At 48.6% G+C, this 8,309-nt stretch overlaps 1 pseudogene; it reads right to left on the reverse strand.

The window, feature by feature from the left end:
• Positions 1–301: 301 nt before the first annotated feature.
• LOC114935964 (uncharacterized) lies at positions 302–1,186 on the reverse strand (annotated as a pseudogene).
• Between the last annotated feature and the right edge of the window lie 7,123 nt (positions 1,187–8,309).

Consider the following 8,309-nt stretch of genomic DNA (forward strand, 5'->3'; position numbering starts at 1 on the left):
ATATATATATATATATTCTTTGTTTTTTTTAATAAAATATGTCAGATATTATGTATGTTTACGTATGGATTACGTTGAAGTGTTTCTTTGCGGCGTTTTTCTGATCTCGCCGAACGATTCGCGAATCCTGTGCGAATAAAAAACGATGCGCGTGTGTGTGTGCGTGCGATTGTGATGATCAGTTTCAGTTCGTCTTCAACGCTTGACGAGAGAAGAGGTCCCGAACTACTGTAAGTTTATAAAAACATTTTTGTATAACACATTAGAACGATTTTATATTATTTTTTTTGTCTAGAAAACGTTATGAAAACGATCTTGACGATGGCGACGATGCCGGTGGCGACCACGACGACGACGACGAAGACAATGCCGGTGCCGACGGCGACTATGCCGGTGCCGACGACGACGACGACGACGGAGACAATGCCGGTGCCGACGGCGACCATGCCGGTGCCGACGGCGACCATGCCGGTGCCGACGGCGACCATGCCGGTGCCGACGGCGACCATGCCGGTGCCGACAACGGCAATGCCGACGATGATGCCGATGCCGATGTCGATGCCAATGGCGACGATGCCAATAACGATGCCGGCCATGCCAGTGTCGACGACGACGACGACGGAGACGATGCCGGTGCCGACGGCGACCATGCCGGTGCCGACGACGACGACGACGACGGAGACGATGCCGGTGCCGACGGCGACCATGCCGGTGCCGACAACGGCAATGCCGATGCCGATGCCGATGCCGAGAACGATGCCGGGAACGATACCAATGCCGACGGTGATGCCGATGGCGACGATGCCGACGATGCCATTGACGATGACGGCGACGATGCCGACTGTATCTATTTCATTAACTGTAAGTAATTTTATTTTAAATTTGTATTAGCATAGTACTTTTTTATATAAATTGTTTCATTAATTGTATTATTTCTATGTCTATATATATTGTGACGTGACATTTTGTACTGTCCGTCACAAGGGCCGAAGGCCCGGCCGGGAAGGCGGGAAATTCGGGAACCTTTGCTCTCTCGCCAATCTTTGAGAGAGAGAGAGCACCCGAACAATCATTTTGCGTTTTCTACCGCGTCGAAGGATGCGCTTCGCGCATCCGTTTCGCGAATTACTTTTTGTATGATTTTTGTTTGAGCGATTTTTGGCGTTTTCGGCGAGCAATTTTGCATAGGGTACGTGTCTCAACCGAGGAAACCAATAGAGAGGAAGAGTGAGAGGACGGAGAGGACGAAGAGGACGATTGAGGACCGAGCAGGAGCCACCAAGTCCGGATCACGCCCGGTAAATATTATTTTCGCACCAAATTTCTGGCTTGCCCATCCCGTTAAGAACCTGGGTACCGCCGTAAAATGTTCCTTCTTCCGCAGAGATTCCGGCCCGAGACGGGGATGGCCACTCTCTCGCGAGAGGCGAGAGAGCCCCGGGAACGAAAGGCGCGGGAGACCTCCTGCCTCGAGCCCCGCAGATCCGGATACACCGAAATCCCACCATCGATCAAACAATCGATCTGGCGGATTTTTGGGAGGAATCGCAAAGAGGTGCCCTCGTAGGAGTCTTCCCGACGGCCCATAAAGAGGAATACCGGAACCCAAAGCGGAAACATAGAGGAACGGCGAGGGAAAATTTACATCAAGAAAATTCGCAGGGCCCCGCGGGGTACCCGGCGGCCCTGCCAGGATAAGGAGCGCCACGGGTGGAAAATGCCAAATTTAGTATCGGCGTGATCCCGGCAGGCCTCTTGCTCGTCACTGTTCGGCGAGACATTCCGGAGAGCAGAGGTTCCTGCGCGGATGCCGAAGCACACCAGGACCCGGCGATACCGGTGAGACGAACGGCCCTATTTAATATTGTAAAGCCGCTAAATTCCTTGTGAGTACCGTATTCGGGAGAGAAGCGTGTCACGGCCGCGACCGGTTATTAGATTCACCGGTAATTTCGCGATTTTGAGAGTTTGATTTAGAGTTTCGTTCCGCGTGGAATTTATCCCGGCGCCCGGCCGACCGCGTGCTCTCTCCCGCGCGTATATTAAGAGAGGCTCTCTCTCCCGCGGATACGCCGACAGTCGTCGCGATTTTTGTCACGTTAATGTAAAATTTAAGGTATCGTCTTGTAATTACTGTACCGTTCTCGTCTGTTGGAGTTCTAGATCGGAGAATAGAAAATTAGTTAGAGTCACGCATCCGACCTAGCGTATTCTTTCTCGCGCATATCCTTATCCGTGCCGTCTTCGGATCCTTTGTGAAATATTGCGAGAAACGACCGGCGTGAGCGATCTCAAAGGAAGTCGCGCGGGACCTACTCGAGTTTACGGAAATTTTGTATTGCCTGAGACCATCGGAATTAATTACGCCGCACGGACCTTATTAAGTCTCGTGCGTTAATAATTATTCGACACGTAGGCGTGCGAATTTACTCCTAACGAAACTAAATAATTTTTCGTTAGAATTAAATACCGGTGCACAAGGCACCAAATTTTTACTTGGACACGGCCAAGATTTTAAATATGAAATAATCTCATATTTTGAGATTTAATTTCAATACCCCTTTAACCCCCCTACGGAAAATAAATAAATGAATGCAAGAGAAAAATATAGATCCGAAAATCGCTGAATCGGGAATCGAACCCGAGTCGCCCGGCAAGCGAAAGGTCTCGGGTTCGATTCCCGATTCAGCGATTTTCGGATCTATATTTTTCTCTTGCATTCATTTATTTATTTTCCGTAGGGGGGTTAAAGGGGTATTGAAATTAAATCTCAAAATATGAGATTATTTCATATTTAAAATCTTGGCCGTGTCCAAGTAAAAATTTGGTGCCTTGTGCACCGGTATTTAATTCTAACGAAAAATTATTTAGTTTCGTTAGGATAACGCATTGTCATCCGCGATTTGGCTCTTGTTGCCCGTCTTATACGTTTAATTTTATATTTTTGTTAAAAATTATGTTCGCGAATATTTATGTTTTCCGAGTTATATCTGTTTGAACTTTCCTTTCTTTACAGTTAACGCTTTTGAGAGAAATTATATTTGAAGAATAATTTTTTTTTGTATTTCTTTTTTTGGGGACATAGATTTTTCAGTGTCAGTCATTTTTTTTTTGCTGTCGCTTGAATTTTAAGCTCGGAAACATGTATATTTAAAAATATTAATTTATATTTTGAGAAGTCTATAAAATTTTTGTTTATCATTATTATTAATTCTTTTTGCGTATTTTTTTTTTAATTTCTATGAATAAACTTTGTCTTTATTTCGAACCTCCGTTAGGCGAAATTATTATTCGCCAAAAATTTACATTTGACGAATTGAAACATTTGTCGGAAATCCCAGCATTTTTCTGGAGATTTCCCTTGCGAGACCTCTAGTACTTCTGCGTTGAGTACTGTGAGACGCTTATATCGGGCGTAAAATAATTATTGAAATTGCGTGCGAATTATATGCTACTGCTTTGCTTGCGCTTAAACTGCAATGACCATTTATTGTGTATACGATTTCTAGCATTTTGTTGGTATAAAAATCTGCGATCTTGCGCTTGCCTGAGAAGCCTTAAGCGACGTGCCGCTAATATATCCTATGCGATTAATACGCTATTATTGAAAATTCTTTTTTTTGGAGCGTGACTTAAATGTTTGTTTTCTTTTGTATATTTCTGTGGGCACGAAATCCTTCAGACTGTTCGAATTAACAAAGGAACAAGGATTAACTGTAGCATATATTTCGCTGACTATTGATATTGCTTGTTTTGATTTTGTGTGTTGCTAATCCATTTCTTTCAGGTATTTTGATTTATATGTTTGTATTATATTTGCTTTCCCTTGTATGATGTGCTTTGAGGAAACGTACCGTGGAATTTCGCGTGTGTTGTGAGCGAACGTCGCGAGTTAAGGATAAATATTCTACCGCACGAACATCGAAAATATTTTTTCTTTTCTCTCGCGTTGACTTTGTTCAGGGCTACTTTCGGTTTACACTTCGATTATACCATTCTTTTTTTTTTTTGTTTTTTTTGTCTTTCTGAGTTTTACTAAATACCGGGACTCTTTAGCGAAGTTTTACTTAAGTATCGGTTACGGGAGTACACGACCTGCGGGGTAGGATCTCTCTTGAGGGGAGCTCGTCAAGGGGAACGTGCCTGTAGACCCTTAGTACCCGCGTTTAAAATTTTTTTTTGCGATCATGAGTTCGGAAGAAGACTGCGGAGGCGGGTGGATTTTTAACCTCACCGTCGAGCAATTACGCGACGAATTAGAGAAGCGCGGACAGAATAGTGAGGGCAACCTTGCGACTTTGAGGGCCCGGCTGAACAGATACGAGGTCTGCACCCAGTTAGGATGGGATCCGCCTAAGACGCCGACCCAGGGAGACCCTGACGCGGCCGCCGGCCCCTCGGTTCCCTCGCCTATGCGCGCCGATAGCCACCACGAGTCGGGACTCGGGGATGCGATTTTCGGGAATCAAACGCGTGCGCCGATTTATTTGCGACCGCCGGTTCTCGAATTACCCTCCGTACCCCGAGGTTCACGCCCCGTAGCACGCTGTACTCCGTCCGCCGGCGACGCATATCAGATGATGCGCCGCTGGAACTTAAAATTTTCGGGCGCCCGTGGCAGCGACGCGGAGGCGTTCTTAGCCCGTATAGAGGAAGGCCGTGCCTTAGTTCCGGTTGAGGACGAAGAACTTTTCAAGTGCATTCCGTTTTTCCTGTCCGGTATCGCGCTTTATTGGTATCGTAACGAACGAAACCGTTGGAGAACTTGGCGAGAATTCGAGACCGCGTGGCGTGCTCGATTCGGGAACCCCGATTTCCAATTCGCGTTGCGAGACGAAATCATGCGACGTACGCAGGGCGAGGGAGAGACGGTCGCCGATTACTTGACGTGTTTGCGCGCGCTTTTCGAAAGGTTAAGTCCGCCGTGGCACTTAGAGGAGCAATTGAATCACGCGCATCGTAACATGTTGCCGCGTTTACAGGTTGCGGTCCATCGTCGAGACGTGTACGACTTTACGTCCTTAGAGAATTTAGCGACGCGCATCGAGAATAGTTACGCAGCGGTGCTGCGCTATCGCGCTCCCCCGCCACCGGAACAATCCATTTTTCCGGAGTTAGCGTATCGGTCGCCGAAGAAAGGCGCGAGAGCCGTCGCCGCCGTAGGTTTGATACCTGGGGTGGCGAAGAGTAAAACTGAGATCGGCGGGCGTCCGCGCAGGGCCCCCAAGAACACGCCCACCGCGAACCCCGCATCTAAACCAAAGGTTAAGCCCGCTATCGAGTTAGCGACCCCGTCGACGTCCGCCCCTGCGCGTCAGGGCCCCAAGTGTTGGAATTGCGAGCAGACGGGGCATATCGCGCGGGAATGTCAAGAGACGCGTCGCGTATATTGTTATCGATGCGGGCAGACGAACGTGACAGTAAAAACATGTCCTACGTGTTCGGGAAACGGGGACGGGAGTCAGTAAAGCGGGCCCTCCGCGACTCCGTCAAGCCGTAAAGCGGCCCACGACGAACATACATCGGAAACTCGCGAAAGTTCGAGCCTCTCGACCCACGTTGTATATACGTCAAATTCTTTTGAGTCGCCACCCGTACGATATCTTAGAGTTCTAATACGCGGAAAACCTTTGCGGGCGCTCGTAGACTCGGGATCTAACCGCACTATAATCGGAGCTGAAGGGATACGGATTGTTAAGAGACTACAGTTGCCAATAGATTATAGTCGCGTCACGCACATTCGCACCGCGAACGGGCAATTAGCGCGAGCTCCCGGGGAGGTCAAGATTCCGTTTATATTAGAAGGTCGCGCACAGACAATTACTGCCTGCCTGCTGTCCGATCTAACGGTTCCATGTATTCTCGGTATGGATTTTCTTTGCAAATTCGAAGTCGTCGTGGATTTCTCTCGGTCAGATTGGTTTTTCGCGGATCAGCCTACAAAGCGTCGTAGTTTTATTTCTGAAGACAAGGCACCGCAAGCCTTTAGCGGACTTCCGGCACTCACTCCGCAACAAACGGAAAAGTTAGAGACGTTTCTTCGCGAACGGATAACCCCTACGAACAGTGAACCCGGAATCACGACGCTTACCGAACACGTGATCGACGTCGGTGATAGTAGGCCCATCAAGCAACGGTGCTACCTAGTTTCACCTAAGGTACAAGAGGCTATTCGAGAAGAAGTAGATAAAATGTTAGAGACCGGAATTATTGAACCGTCGTTTAGCGAGTGGTCTAATCCCATAGTAATGATCAAGAAACCTAACGGGAAATATCGGTTTTGTTTGGATTTTCGTAAAGTCAACGACGTGTCTAAGAAGGATGCATACCCGCTCCCTAACATGAACGGTATATTAGATAAATTACGAGCCGCGCGCTATATCTCTACACTCGATTTGAGCCAAGCGTATTTCCAAGTTCCGTTGGCCAAGGAAAGTCGCGAGATCACCGCGTTTAGCGTACCGGGAAAGGGGTTGTATCACTTCACGCGCATGCCGTATGGATTGACGGGCGCTCCGGCTACATTTCAGCGCCTCCTTGATAGACTCATAGGGCCCGAGATGGAACCGCACGCGTTTGCCTATCTCGATGACATCGTCATAGTTACGCCGACTTTTGAGGAGCACCTCGAATGGCTAGATCGCGTTTTTAAAAAAATCTCCGGAGCGGGACTTACTATCAATCCCGAGAAATGTGAATTTTGTAGATCTCAAGTAAGATACCTCGGCTTCATCGTGCAACGAGACGGTCTGACGGTGGACCCGGAGAAGACGCGTCCTATTTTAGAGTACCCCGAACCACGAAATTTAAAACAGTTACGCCGTTTTCTCGGAATGTCATCGTGGTATCGTCGGTTCCTACCACAATTCGCTACCATGAGTGAACCCTTGACGCGCTTACTGAAAAAGAATGCTCGGTGGACTTGGGAGTCGGATCAGCAGGACGCGTTCGAGCAGATACGCGCTCGCTTAGTTACCGCGCCCACCTTGTCGTGTCCCGACTTTAAGGTTCCTTTCGTATTACAGACGGACGCCAGTTCCGTAGGTTTAGGGGCCGTCTTGACTCAGACGATCGACGGCGAAGAACGCGTCGTGGCATTCGCGAGTCGTGCGCTGTCCGGTCCGGAAACACGGTATTCAGTCACCGAACAGGAGTGTTTAGCCGTAGTGTGGGCTATTAAAAAGTTTCGCGCGTATTTAGAAGGGTATCGTTTTACAGTCGTCACAGACCATAGCAGCTTAAGGTGGCTGCATAACTTGAAAAATCCGACGGGGCGACTCGCGAGATGGGCCCTCGAACTTCTAGAATATGATTTTGAGATCATCCATCGAAAAGGCGCGCTGCATCACGTTCCGGATGCATTGTCCCGCATGTACGAAGTAGATACGGAGGCGAACGTTGTCATGGTCGCGGACGCAAATCTCCCGGACGACATAGCAGATCCGTGGTATCGTAAACGCTTTGCGGAGGTGCGTGACAGACAGAAACGTTTTACAGATTGGCGTATCGTAGACGGTCATCTGTACTATCATCGTCCGCGAGCGATTGTATCAGACATCGTCGAGGACTTAGATAGGTGGAAGTTAGTTTTGCCGACCGAATTGCGCGGAGAAGCCCTTCGAGAAGCGCACGACGTTCCGCAATCCGGTCACCTTGGAATGGAGAAAACGTTTCATAGATTAGCGGTTTCGTATTACTGGCCGTCTATGTTCCGCGACGTTGTAAAATATGTTAGGCAGTGCGACACGTGCCAGCGAACGAAAGTAGAGCAGGCAAGCCCACCCGGTCTCATGGGGCATCGAGTAATAGAAGGCCCATGGACCGTTGTGGCAGCGGATATTATGGGACCGTTTCCCAAAAGTAAAGCAGGATTCACGTACGTATTAGTAGTACAAGACCTCTTTACCAAATGGGTCGAATGCTTTGCGTTGAGAGCAGCCAACGGTCGAAAAATTAGTGAAGCTTTAGCGGAGGTAGTCTCGCGATGGGGCACCCCAAAGTTTTTCCTCTCAGATAACGGAACGGAATTCGCGAACCAAACGATACGGGCTTTCGCAGAGGATCACGGGATCACGTGCACTACAGTACCCCCTTATCATCCCCAAGCGAATCCCGTCGAGCGAAGCAATCGCGTGTTAAAGACTATGATAGTCGCGTTCCTCGAGAGAGATCATCGTGAGTGGGATGTCCATTTATCCGACTTCCGATTCGCGTATAACACGGCGTTTCACACGTCCATTGGAGCCTCACCGGCCCTCCTAAATTTAGGACGCGAGTTGGTTCCGAAGGAGTACTTGCGCGCTCGAACT

Source organism: Nylanderia fulva, unplaced genomic scaffold (assembly GCF_048542155.1).
Source record: "Nylanderia fulva isolate GAGA-0341 unplaced genomic scaffold, ASM4854215v1 Scaffold81, whole genome shotgun sequence".
NCBI lineage: Eukaryota > Metazoa > Arthropoda > Insecta > Hymenoptera > Formicidae > Nylanderia > Nylanderia fulva.